The sequence below is a fragment of the Portunus trituberculatus genome, chromosome 43 (genome assembly GCF_017591435.1).
Source record: "Portunus trituberculatus isolate SZX2019 chromosome 43, ASM1759143v1, whole genome shotgun sequence".
Lineage (NCBI taxonomy): Eukaryota > Metazoa > Arthropoda > Malacostraca > Decapoda > Portunidae > Portunus > Portunus trituberculatus.
The window spans coordinates 22,961,690-22,976,423 of NC_059297.1; the positions used below are offsets into that span (position 1 = coordinate 22,961,690).

At 44.7% G+C, this 14,734-nt stretch overlaps 1 protein-coding gene across 8 annotated transcripts in view; it reads right to left on the minus strand.

The window, feature by feature from the left end:
• LOC123518375 (endophilin-A-like) overlaps positions 1-14,734 on the minus strand; it is a 174,044-nt gene extending 159,310 nt beyond the window's left edge. The window contains exon 1 of one of the 8 annotated variants that reach the window (XM_045279161.1): positions 14,496-14,734. The gene's annotated coding sequence lies outside the window, so the exon portion shown is untranslated. Of the gene's footprint in view, positions 1-14,215; positions 14,442-14,495 lie in introns of those variants that run through there. The other 7 variants (XM_045279173.1, XM_045279178.1, XM_045279175.1 and 4 more) reach the window with 7 other exon arrangements.

Sequence of the window (14,734 nt, forward strand, 5' to 3'; positions counted from 1 at the left end):
GAAAACCCCAGAAGAGAGGAGTAACAAGCCACCACAAAATCAACAATGAACACCCGAGGAAACAAACAGATCACTACAATAAAACACTGCAACACAAAAATAAGAAAACCCACGAGAAAAAAAAATCAAACCTCAACAAAAATAAAGGCAATAAAAATAAAAGAAAAACACATACTTAAAAAACAGTAACAACTCAGAAAGACGACCTTATGCTACTGGAAACCATCGTCCCAGCTCCCCCTCCTACGAAGTCTTTCCATGAGATCAGCACAGCCATCACACGAGCAACCGAGATGACGGAAAAGGACAAGCTTATCTAAGGCCTGAAGGAAACACTTATGTGGACCCTGAGCTCACTACCCTCTTCCCTTCCCTTCCCTTCCCTTCCCTTCCCTTTCCTTCCTTGTTGTACCGCACAAAAGCACAGGAAGGCAAAAGTGATGAGGTATATGGATATGAGGGGGTTAAGAAGTGGGGGAGGAAAGGAGGGATGGAGGGAGAGAAGGAGAAAGGGAAGGGGGAGGAGGAGAAGCAGTTAGATGGAGGGAGGGAAAGAAAATGACCCAGACACAGACACAGACACAGACACAGATACAGACAGACAAACCGAGTGAATGACCGAGACATACAGACACAGACAGACAGATAGAGACAACCAACATACTGAAACAGACAGACAGACAGATAGACTCAGATATACAGGGTAGAGAGAGACACAGACAGATAAATTAATACACACACACACACACACACACACACACACACACACACACACACACACACACACACACACACACACACACACACACACACACACACACACACACACACACACACACACACACACACACACACACACACACACACACACACACACACACACATAATGACAGCCAGGCAGAAAGATACACACAGACAAACAAACACAGACCTGCAGACAGAGAAGCTTTTCATCACCAAAACTCTGACAACCAAACGAGAGAGAGAGAGAGAGAGAGAGAGAGAGAGAGAGAGAATCATTACACAATATTCTTTTCGTTTAAATCATTTTATGAATTTGTAATCACTCGCAGATAAACATCCTTGCATTTGCTTCACCATTTCTTACCTCACCTGTGACACTTTCAACACCTTGCTTTCATAACCTACTAATTTCATCCACCTCTTTACTCTTCCTTAAAATATACCTAGACGGTGCAACTTACAAGATTCTGTACAAGAGTTAACCAATATCCTCACCTTCCTTTGTGTTCACTCCTAAGCTCATGAACTCCCTAGCTGGTTGCTGTTTATCATTCATCCTCTCTTCACTCTTCCTTCACATCTACCTAGACGCTGTAATTAGATTCTGTACAAGAGTTAACCAGTATCCCCACCTTCCTTTGTGTTCACTCCTAAGCTCTTGAACTCCCTAGCTGGTTACTGTTTATCATGACGTGAATTATCAACAGAGAAGTACCAGTAGCAAGATATCCCAGAAAACACTAAACTAGTCGCCTGTTTTCATCTTTTTGTTGTTTAGCATCATTATGAACAAGATTTTTTAATGTCTTCTTTTTCCTTTTTGTCTATTTACTATTTTTACCTACCATTCTCTCTAATACATGAATGACAAAAAAATATATATATATTAAAGTAAAAAATATCATTCTACGCTTCCCAAACTTTCTAATTAACTTTTATGAGACCAGCCAATAAGTGCGTTTATTTTTTTTTTTTCCTACCGCCAATCTTCTTCACCAGTAATAAATAAAGAAAAAAAAAGCAATGATAATAATACGTGTTACAGTAATAAAAAGTAATAAATAAATAAACGCGAGGAAAATTAATATCTTGAATACATACAATGATTGGCCAATGGGTTGCTAACTTGCGGAGAACTGCGAAGAATATTAGATGGATAGTTAGAAGGATGGTTAGAACATGAGATAGATGGTTAAAATACTGAATGGATGGCTGCAATATTAGATGGATGATTATAATATTAGATAGATGACTACAATATTACAGGCACGGTTAGAATCGTAGAGGATGGTTATATTAGACGGTTAGTTTTACTGGTACCTACTGTCATGCATGCACTACTACTACTATTAAACATGGCTGAATCTTAATGCATGAATGAGGTAGATCAAGAACACAAAAATGGGCAAAAAGGGAGAGGAAAAGAAAAGTCCGCTAATTTGCCACTCCTGGGGAAAGTTAGAGAATAAAGATTTCCCAAAACGGAGGCCAATTTGGTTCTGTAATGCCCCGACACTGCCTCTCTTGAAGGGGAGACAACAGGAAGAGGCTGAGAGTTGCAGAGTGCGCCAGTGAAACGGTTGAAAAAATACAGTTCAGTGAAAGACATGGGTAAAATTACTTCATGTTGGAGGGACGCAGACCACACGAGTCACTATAGAGAAAGGTAGAGTAATGAGTGTCAAGCTTTTCACATCTTTCCTTATTTAAGAACCACTCAGACATTTTTCTTCTTGGTCTTGAGAGGTAGAATAGCATCATATTTAAAGTCATTGTATTATTCTTAAAAAGGTCACGGCTTTGTAGTGCACCTTGTGGTATTAAGATTGATTTGCCTGGATTTCTTTTTTCTTATGTGTGTGTGTGTGTGTGTGTGTGTGTGTGTGTGTGTGTGTGTGTGTGTGTGTGTGTGTGTGTGTGTGTGTGTGTGTGTGTGTGTGTGTGTGTGTGTGTGTGTGTGTGTGTGTGTGTGTGTGTGTGTGAAGAGGAGACGGAAGGGAGGAGAAGGGAGCAAGTAGGGAGGATGGGAGGGAGAAGAGAGAGTAGGAAAAAGGAAGAACTAGTGGAATAATAATAATAATAATAATAATAATAATAATAATAATAATAATAATAATACGACTAAAAAAAGAAAATGAAAAAGAGGAGGAGGAGGAGGAGGAGGAGGAGGAGGAGGAGAAAGAAGACAACCTCGTTTGGTCTTCATCTCGGCGCTACAGTTGAGAGGTACAAGTTTATTCCTCATCCACCTCCATTTCCTACTCAAGCACCAAGAGGAGGAGGAAGAAGAATGATGACGATGACGATAGGGATGGTGGTGGTGGTGGTGGTGGTGATGATACTAATGGTGATTATCTGGTGGTGTTGATGTAGTAGTAGTAGTAGTAGTAGTAGTAGTTATCTAGTTATGATGGTGGCAATGGCAGCAACAGTAAGCACATCCTCCTTGAGCAGCAGCAGCAACAGCAGCAGCAGGAGTGTTCCTGTTATCAGACTCCGTTGATACACAGCCCCTTCCCCTCCTCCCTTACATCCCCCTCCTTCTCCTGGCGCCGCGGGGTCCGGCAGATGGGCTCCATGGGTGCAGCGCCCCTTCTCCCCCCTCCACCCCCGCCAATTTTTCCCTTTACTTTATCGGCAGCATCCTTTCTCCCCCTTCCCTTCCCTTCCTTTCCTTTCTCTCTCCTTCCTCTGCCATCGTCTAGCCATGGCTGTCTCCATTATTTTTATTATTATTATTATTATTATTATTATTATTATTATTATTATTATTATTATTATTATTATCATTACTACTACTACTATTATCATCATCATCACTATTATAACCATTAACATCATCATTTACCTTAGTTATTACTACTGTTACTACTACTGCCACCGCTGCTGCTGCTACAAGAACAGCAGCAACGATGACATAACAGCTTAACTACTACTACCATAACTACTGCCACTACTAATACAATCATGACTACTACTATGATTACACTGCTGTCAGAGCATCACCACCACGACCACCACTTTCAAACCACCATCAGTACAGCCACCACTGCCATCATCACCACCCTCAACACCACCACGCTGCCACCATCGCCGTCAATACACTAAATCAAAACTTTGAACATTACAACGTTACAGAGCCGATTCGTGTGTGTGTGTGTGTGTGTGTGTGTGTGTGTGTGTGTGTGTGTGTGTGTGTGTGTGTGTGTGTGTGTGTGTGTGTGTGTGTGTGTGTGTGTGTGTGTGTGTGTGTGTGTGTGTGTGTGTTAAGCACAAAAGCACCCACTCACTGCCTAAAGAAACAATGAAAAAGGCAGTCTGTCAGAGTCCCTCCTCTAAGGACACTGCTGAGAGCCACAGTAGGACAAAGGTTACCTGCAAATGGTCCTCCAGGGAGCTTAGTGTGGCAGGAGGGAAGGAACAGACTGACAGGTGGTGGCTCTGGCTGACCACGTCCTTTTTTGCTTTCCTCTTCCTCATTCTTTATTCAGTTACTAGATTCTAATAGCTATACTTTCAATTGCTGTATCTATTTTTCATCCATGTAACTTCATGTTTTTAAATAAATTCAGAATTAAAGATGGTTTGACAAGGCTGAGTGTGTGCTGATTTTAAGAAGCCATAGCTGCACTCTGACACCAGTCACATACTTATAAATCAACAAGGGACACACAAGAATAAATAAAGATAACTAAGCCTTTTAAAGAAAAGATATGATCATACAGGCAGATTCAGATGCAGGGTAGGCAGAAAGGTTAAGGTGTGAATTATAAGTGAACCAGAAACTTCAGACTAAGAAAGTTACTGTTTTTTATTTCTTGACAACTGGTCAATACATGATAGGTTTATATACATTTATATAAACCTATCACTATTAACAAGAGTTAATACCAATGAGAGACTTACTACAATTCTCTGAGTAGGACACAATACATCTTACAGGACAAGACAGTGTCACAAGTGTTTAAATTTTTTGCAAGTGAGGTGTGAGCACAGAGAATGCAGATGTGTGAAACTGCAAGTCACAAATGAGAAAATATCTTACAGATGCAGAGTGGATGTGGGATAAAATTTTGATAAAACTCCTCTTAAATATATACATGTATGTACATAAGTCTTTTAAGCATTGCAAGAGTTCCTCCCAGCAAGTGCAAATCAAGGGTCAGGGCAGGGAAGTGCATCAAACAACTCAAGATTGACACACTCCTTCACACCTTCATGAGTGAGAGGCAGTCACAACCTTGAGTCAGTGACTTGCCTCATCACCAGAGGTTACTAAAAAAAAAAAAAAAAAAAAAAAAAAAAAACAGCCATAACTGATCCTCAAGGCAAGAAAGAAAACTCATTACTGAACTCGGCAATTACAAAGTTCATCACTGGAAAGGTTAACTTATCTTTAAAATGAGTCTCACTCACATGCAAATCATCAACCAAGTTTAAAATGCACACCAAAAACATCTCAATTTGCATATAGCAAACACACAATGCCATGTATGCAATAAGTATAACATCATTGTGAATTTCTTATACCTGTGCTTCATGAGTATCTTAACTATAATAGCAGAGTAATAATTATGCACCTACAGATTTAGTCTGAAAAATATAGCAATAATATGAGAGGGCTGTAACCCATGCAGGTGTGGCACCGACTGCCTCCTTCACCATTACTACCACCATCAAATCCCAATGAACAGTACAAATTAAAATTAATAATGTTATAAATTATTAAGAGTTTACTACTAAAGTATCTACAAAAAATGCATGATTAACTTAAAAGTTCAACAATGAAATTGTAATCTAAACTGACAACACTTTATTACATATTTCTTTCTGCTTGACCAATCCCACAATATAGTATACTCATAGTTAAAACTCATACTCTGTAAAGTGACAATAAAGTTTCCAAGACAAAAACTGGTAATGCCACAGCTCTGTTAGCCAAGCAACAGGGTTCTACACACCATAGAAAAGCTTATCACCTATGATATATTGCTCTTTGCAGTTTTTTATTTAGTTGAGTAAAACAGTTCAGTCAAGTCTCAGTCTATACTATCCCTCGGAACTCCCTTTCATGCAGATCCATGTAACTTCATATTAAAGATGTATCCATAGAACATCAGCATAGTTTTTACCATCCACAGCCATAGTTCTGATCCATTAAACATCCACATCTGTGGGTTAGTCAGTAGCTAGTGTCTGTACGACAACGTGCAGCCTGGCATCATCTTACGCCAGGCTACACGGTAGGAGCTTCCCGCGCTAGCTAGGGGAGAGACGCGCTGTACACCCTCTTCTGTATTTGGGGAAATATACCGGACTTCTGTTACTCGTGTGTTTCCCTCGCACCTCTATCACTCCCAAAGAACCTTCTACAGTGGCTAGACCACAAGAACAAACATGGCGCAGTGAGTATCGAGTGATATGTGCTGTCGAGTGTCTTGGTGAAGCCGGTAGCGTCTGTGTACCCCAGCCCGCCACTTGGATCTACACTCCAGGACCTCTACAGTCTACCCAGCGACTACAGTGGACCTACAGTGACTTGTGGAGTGCAGTGCAGTGGTACTAGTGCCGTGGACAGTGCAGTGCAGTGATATTTGTGCGTAGTGTTGCCTCGCTCTTATGGTACCTATGCTTAAGGGTGAGACTCGCACGCACTCGCCACGCTAGAGCGGCGAGCGTCACGTATTCCCCTCGTCACTGCTCGGGGACCACTGCCGCGCTCCTTGGCATGCCGCAGGGCTGCTGCCTTGCGCTGCCGGGCGTACGGATCTCCCCTCACCGCCACACCACCCATTTGCATCTGCACGTATTTCCTTCCACAGTGATTGTTTCGTTGCTTACAGACTCCGAGGAGTGGATCCGGTCTACAGGCACGATTCATGTCACCGCGTGGAAAGAGACATGGGAAGACAGTCTCATCAACACCAGAAAAGTCTGAGACAACCATGGCTGCACCACCACCGTCAGACTTACTCACCCTTCTACAGTACATGGAAGAGAGGGACGAAAAACGCCGGCAGGAGGACGAGAAACGACGGCAGGAGGAACAGGAACTGCGCAAACAGGAGGCAGCTATCAGACAGGACGAGTTTGCTGCCCTTCTCTCAGCATTCAGTAAGGGTATGAGCTCTGCAGTGTCTACAGCTGGGGCGGGCGCGGTGTCATCCAGCCCCCACCCTCCCGCCCTCCTCGCCCCGTCTTCCCCCGCCACCCAGGCCGCCACACTCACACGCCAAAGCTGTCATCTCACCGCCTCCTCCTCTACAGCCTGACGTGCCTTACCAGGTTTTTCGAGAATGGAGCAGACGATGGCGCGACTACGCAGTGATGACGGACCTGACTACTTTGCCTCTCAGTAAACGTCACATTCAACTGAGAGCCTGCCTGAGCCCAGAGGTACTACACACCCTTCACTATCGCCTTCAGATTCCTCAAGACGACTCAACACCGATAGAAGACCTGCTGACCACGCTTGATAGTTACTTCAAGGCTCAGACCAATGAAGCCTTACGGCGACGAGAACTGTTCAGCTGCCGTCAGAGTGTTGGAGAGCAGTTTAATGAGTTCTTTGTGAGAGTCAAGAATCTAGTAGAGGCTGTGGATGTGTGTAAAGGGGGCAACACGGACTGCGAAGAAATGCAGATGAAACAAGTGATACTCATGGGAGTGATTGACCAGGAGTTAGTGCAGGAACTCATTGGCATCATCCCTACACACTCACTTGATAAAGTTGTGCAACACTGCTACGCATTTGAGGCCGCCAGACGCACAGCCAACGCCATCACTTCTCCTGCACAAGCCCTCTGTGCTGTGTCAAGGTACAAGAAGGACAAGAAGGCAAGGCAGCACGCCTCTGCACCGACTCAACCTCTCTCAGACGCATGTGACAGCTGCGGACGCCCACATGCTAAAGGAGAATGCTCAGCAGCACTAGTTATCTGTAGCAACTGTGGTATAAAGGGCCATCGAGTACGGATGCCACGGTGCCCTGCCATCAACGCTACATGCAAATGCTGTGGAAAACAAGGTCATTTTGACAGGTGTTGTCGCTCATCCAAACCTGCAGCATCCTCCTCGGCCCTCGCCAAGTGTAACAAGTCACCAGGACCGTACCCGAGGAACAAGAACAAGTACCCCAGTGTTCGCCATATTATGGACAACACACACACCCCATCTGAGACTTCTCCGTTTGTAGTCGTCGAGATTAGTCATGTCAAGGGGACAGGTGTACTTACCTTGTTGCCGGACACGGGTGCTGACACAACCATCATTGGAGCAGACCACCTTAACGACATTGGCCTGACACTTGCTGACCTCCACTCATCTCCACAGAGGCCAACGTACAGCGCTGATGGATCACCCATGCAGCCTGTCATCGGTTCTGTACAGGTGAAGATGACGGTCAAAGGACACAGCATTGAGGAGTGGATTCATGTGTATCCAGACATACCTGTCCCTTTGCTGTCTTACAGGGCATGCAGGGACCTAGCCCTCATCCCTGAGCGGTTCCCTGCCCCTATTGCACAGGTGACACACGCCGCTGTGAGAAATGGAGACACCGAGACTGTTGACGAAACCAACAGAGTACTGGAGATCACAGCAGGCGATGACGTCTCCGTTCCCCATGCTTTCCTGCCACACCTGCCTTTCAACAGTAACACTACTCCTGAACAGGCCAAGTCATACTTCTTGGAAGAGTATGCTGATGTACTTGTCAAGAAAGAGGATCTGCAGACGATGCCGCTCCGCCCCATGGTGGGGCCCCCGATGCGTATCCACTTGCGGGATGATGCTCAGCCGTTCGCTATACATACCCCACGGCAGATCCCTTTGGCATACCAAGATGACGTCAAGCAGGAACTACACAGCATGGAGGCTCAAGGAATCATTGCTCCAGCTGGTGATGCTCCCTCACAGTGGTGCCACCCACTTGTTGCGGTGCCCAAACCCAAGGGAGGAGTACGCATTACCACAGACCTATCTAAACTGAACAGTCAAGTCTCACGGCCCGCCCACCCGTCTCCCACGCCCTTCAGTGCCATCAGGAGTGTCAAGCCAGGTACCAAGTACTTCACTACCGTTGATGCTCTTCACGGGTACTGGCAGCTGGAGCTTGCGGCAGAGGATCAACACTTGACAACCTTTATAACGCCCTACGGTCGCTACAAGTACCTACGGGGCCCTATGGGATTCGCTGCGACTGGTGATGATTTCTGCCGCAAAGGAGATGTAGCTCTTCAGGGGATCACAAATTGCGTCAAGGTTGTCGACGACGTTCTCCTGTACGACGAGGAACTCCTGCCCCACTTGTCTCGAGTCAACGAAGTTCTCGCACGATGCCGGGCCAGTGGAATCACCCTGAATGCGGAGAAATTCGCCCTTGCAAGACCCGCAGTTACGTTCTGTGGATTTGTGCTCTCAACAGAAGGGATATCTGCAGACCCTGAGAAAGTACGGGCCATCGCTGAGTTCGCCACACCAGCCAACATCACTGACTTGAGATCCTTCATGGGACTAGTCAACCAGTTGACAGAGTTCTCCCCTGAAATCTCGACAGCAGCACAGCCACTACGCCCACTTATGAGTCCTAGGCGTGCCTTTACATGGACCGTGGACCACGACACTGCATTCCAACGGGTGAAGAAGGCACTGGCCAGTCCTCCAGTATTGGCCGTGTTCGACCCGCAGTTGCCCACCATCCTTCAGACGGACGCATCCAGACTCTATGGTGTCGGCTACGCCCTGCTACAAGATCATGGAGGAGGCCACCTCCGGCTGGTACAGTGTGGCTCACGTTTCTTGACAGACACAGAAACACGTTACGCCACAATCGAACTCGAAATGTTAGCCACAGTTTGGGCGATGCATAAGTGTGGATATTATCTCAAAGGACTTCAGACATTTGCACATGTTACAGACCACCGCCCACTCATCCCCATACTTAACAGCTACACCTTGGATGCAGTCGAGAATCCCAGGCTACAAAGGCTGAAAGAAAAACTGTCACCATTCATCTTCACTGCTCGTTGGTGTGCCGGCAAGAAACTCTGTATTCCTGATGCCTTGTCCCGCCATCCTGTCAGCAGCCCTACAGATGAAGACGACATGTTAGTTGACGTCTCAGCTCATGCAGCAGTCACCGTACGAGCGATATATTCCCTCGCCTCATCTGACGACTCGCAGCCAGCCACATCAGACGTCCAACTCGAAGAACTCCAGCAGGCAGCACGCACCGATGAGACCTACATCAGGCTCCTGAACTGCGTACGCAATGGGTTCCCCTGTCATCGCTACGACCTACACTCCACTCTACTCGACTACTGGAAGATCCGTGATGAGCTGTACTGTGATGGCGATCTAGTCCTATACGGTCCGCGCATCGTAGTACCTGCAGCGTCCCGCAAGTCTGTGTTGCGACGCCTGCATGATAGCCATCGCGGAGCTGAAGCCACCAAGCGCCGAGCTCAGCAAACAGTGTTTTGGCCCGGGATCAATTCAGACATCACCAATGTTGTCCGTGCCTGTGACGCCTGCCAGATGCTCCTTCCCAGTCAACAGCGTGAAGTATACAGGAATGATGACAAGCCGACGCGACCTTACGAGTCCATCTCGGCTGACTATTTTCAAGTCGCAGGGAAATCTTTCCTTGTCATAGTTGACCGACTGTCTGGCTGGCCTGATGTCTACCCATGTGGCAGCAACACTACTACTGCCGCCACGATAGATCACTTCAGCAAGTACTTCAGCGACCACGGTGCCCCAGTCCGCCTACGCACCGACGGAGGTCCACAGTTTGCTGCCAAGGCGTTCTCGGACTTCCTACTACGCTGGAAGGTCCAACACATCCTCACTTCACCGCATCATCCCCAGTCCAATGGTCATGCAGAAGCCGCTGTTAAGTCGTTGAAGCACCTTATCCTCAAGGTGGCGCCTTCAGGCAACATCAGGACCGAAGTCTTCGACCGCGGACTGTTAGAGATGAGGAACACCCCTAACCACTCTGGACGTTCTCCGGCACAGATTCTTTTTGGCCACTCTCTTCGCACTTGTGTCCCTGCCCACCCGAATTCCTTTCGGCCAGAATGGCAGCCAAACGCTGAAGAGTGTGAAATGCGTGCCACCCAGCGAGATTTCGACGTCCAGTGTCACTACAACAATCGGGCCCGTCAGCTTCCAGTCCTGCCCCTTCACCAACGCGTACGCATCCAGGACCCAGTGTCGCACAGATGGTACCAGACAGGGACAGTGGAGGCACAACCAAGGCCCCGCCAGTATGACATCCGCCTCCCCAGTGGCCGCACCATCCAACGCAACAGGATTCACCTACGCCCAGTGCCGCCCGGAGACGGAGACCCAGCACCTGCCCCTGCCGCTGATGATGCAGTACCCCAGGCTCCTCCTGGCCCTAGACGTTCCGAGCGACTACGTCAACGCCGGGACACGCCAGCATGAAGCTCAAGACGTCGCTATGAGCTCCAAGGGGGGAGGGAGGTGTGGGTTAGTCAGTAGCTAGTGTCTGTACGACAACGTGCAGCCTGGCATCATCTTACGCCAGGCTACACGGTAGGAGCTTCCCGCGCTAGCTAGGGGAGAGACACCCTCTTCTGTATTTGGGGAAATATACCGGACTTCTGTTACTGTACCACATCCACTTCTGTATTCACAAAAAATATTTCATCACTTCATCTTAGCTTTTATGTTGCATAATTTTACAAGAAATATATATATATCTGTAATATATATATATCCACACCCACATCTGCATATATATACATATAAATATATATATATATATATATATATATATATATATATATCTGCATTCACATCTGTGGGTCTCTGAATTTTGAAATCCAATACAGTCTGCATCTTACATCTGGTCACACTTCTTTCTAATTCAAAGCTCTCAATCAAAGAATCTGATATGGTTCATGATGAACTGATTTGCAGCACTTGTAAGTATTTTTCAAATGCTCTGTTTTCATATAAGGGCTATTTACTTCCACTGACCAGAAAATATTTCAGATTTTCAGATTCACATTTTTTTTTTTTTTTATGCAAGAGAGAAAGCTGGCCAAGGAAAAAAAAAATGGCCCACTTGATTGCCAGGTCCCTCAAAGATCAAATGGAATTTACCAAAGGTCTGGGATGAGTGTCTTGAAACCTCCATCTTAAAAGAAGTTAAGTCACAGGAAGATGAAAATACATACAGAAGTAGGCAGGGAGTTCCAAAGTTTACCAGAGAAAGGTATCATTGAGACTAGTGGTTAACTCTTGCATTAGAGAGTTGGACAGAAAGCCTTGTGCATCGAGGCCATAGGAGGAGGGGAGGCATGCCATTAGAAGAATTAAAAGAGTAATTAGCATGAAAATAGCAATAAAAGACGGCAAAAGATGCAACATTTCGGCAGTGAGAAAGAGCTGAAGACAGTCAGTCACAGGAAGGTTATTGATGAGACAAAAAGCTTTTGATTCCACCCAATCTAATAAAACTGTGTGAATGGAACACCCTCAAACATGCAAAGAGTACTCCATACATGGACAAATAAGGGCCTTGTACAAAGTTATTAATTGGAGGAGTGAGAAAAACTGGCAGAGACACCTCAGATGTTTTAGCAAGAGATATGATGTGAAGTTTCCAGTTTAGATTATGAGTAAAGGACAGACTAAGAATATTCAATGTAGAAGAGAGAACACCTGAGTGTCATTGAAGAAGAGGGGTTAGTTTTCTGGGAGGTTGTATCGAGTTGATAGATGGAAGAATTGAGTTTTGGAGGCATTGAACACTACTAAGTTTTCTCTGCCCCAATCAGCAATCTTAGAGAGATCAGAAGTCAGGCATTCCGTGGTGTCCGTGGTGTCCTCCGCAAGACAAATTCTGACTGATTATTAACATGAACACACCACAATAAACAGCTAACAATAAATAGCCACTACCTGACCATAAAATCTGGTTTGATGGAAGATTATTGAATACAACTATAATGTGATGCACTTAATATGAATTAAATTTCCACTTTACATTTAAGGTTCTGTTTGTATGTGCCACAATGATGACTTTAACATTATATTATTCATATGTGTTAAATGAGAACCCTTTACTATATATTTGTGCAGAATCATATAATGGTAACAACTCTTATTTAGATCTTTGGTCCTGGGATCAGCTAAATTACACTATAATATGCCAATTTTTTGTTAAGTTTCATTATCTTTATTTCTTTTTTTGGCTGGAACATTTTGATGTTTCAAATTTAACTGAAAAATAATGTTTACCTAAATATCAAGTTTTTTTTTTTTTTTTTTTTCATTCAGAGAATGGAGAAGGAATCCCACCTTAATGGGCAATTTACCAAGAGGAATTCAGATTATAATTCAATATACATAAAAAACTGGTCACATCCTTAAATCATTACTTTAAACCAAAAGGAGAAAACATGAGAAAATATTTGATCTTCGGCAAATTGTGGTTCCTCACCTCACCTTCTACCAGTCTCTTAACCGCCAAGTGACAGTCTTCTAATATACAGTCAGAGAAAGGCATTTCCAAATCAAAGCTAATGCCAAATACATCCTCTTAGCCATGGGACCTTCATATTCCCCCCACAGTACTATTACATCCTCATAATCCTAGTCCTTACATGGCCTATGATTTACAAAATACCTACACCATTTTTTAAGAACTATGTTGAGATAGATATCTTTGTAGTCTGAGATGGAGAAACTCCATCTGACATTGTTTTGTTCTCTGGTCTACAGTACACTACATTCAGCACATCACTACCTTGCATATCACAAGGTACCACAGCTGTCCAGATACAACTCTCACTGGGTAGTAAACATAACTTGGAAAAAATTCATTGATCTAAGCATTAATTCCGTAACTTTTTGCCATGAAATTAGCCAAATACAATCCACATCAGGATGTTCATATCATATAATTCAACAATGTTTTATACTGTTCTTCATTACTGTTGTTCTCTCTCTCTCTCTCTCTCTCTCTCTCTCCCTAGATAGTCCTTTCCTTTAAAACAAAAGCACCAATAGGAAAAATTGACATCTTAAGGCAGGTATTGGTCAGAGGTGGACAGTTCAAGTTGCCAAGTCAATCACTGTACAAAGTGTCACTGACATGAAGCCTGACAAAATCTGGTCTAAACTGTAATAAATACTAATTGGTTAATTGCAAAATTAAATATTACAATTATTTTTAATTTGGTGATGGCTCAACTATCACAATAAGAATATTGAGATTTACACAATGAAATATAACTATACAGATTTAGTATTTGGAGGATGCAGCCTTCCAAAATAATGTGTAAAGTTTTTCTTTTTTATAAAATAATAATAACAATAATTATTAATTTATTATTATTATTATTATAAGAACCTGTTCTGACAGTTGATGCTGTCCAGTAAGAACTGTGAGTAAAGTTTATATTTTTCACTATAATGCTTTCTCTTCAAATACCTGAGACAGCGGAGCAACAGGGAGTTGCACGCGTGCAGGTGAAACAAAGGCGTTCCTGCATGAGCTGACAGGCTCATGAAGTGACCTTGACCCAGTCCCCTCATGCCTCCCACTGACAGCACTGCCACACAATCATCCACCCCATCCCGACCATGAGTCACCGTCACGAGCACAGTGTCAGTAAAACCGTGAGTAGACCAGTCAGGTACCATTAGCACAGGTAAGGTGAGGTGTGAGGCGCGGGCCTAATACTGCTTCACGTCACCACTCGGCTGCTTACCTGTCACAAGCTGGTAGCGGTTTCCGCAGGTGCGAACGTCTCAACTCGCCCTTGGTATTTGATGAACTGTGGACCGCTCTACACTTTGATATTTCAAGAACAAGAGGAAGAAATGAAAGGAAAAAATAGTAAGCTAGTCGACCGCCACACGGGGCACTTGTTTACACGACACAGCTGTGGCGCGGGAGGACTCGGCGCCGGCAGTGCCTCCTTCGCCTCGCCGCCACCTGTCACCCTGT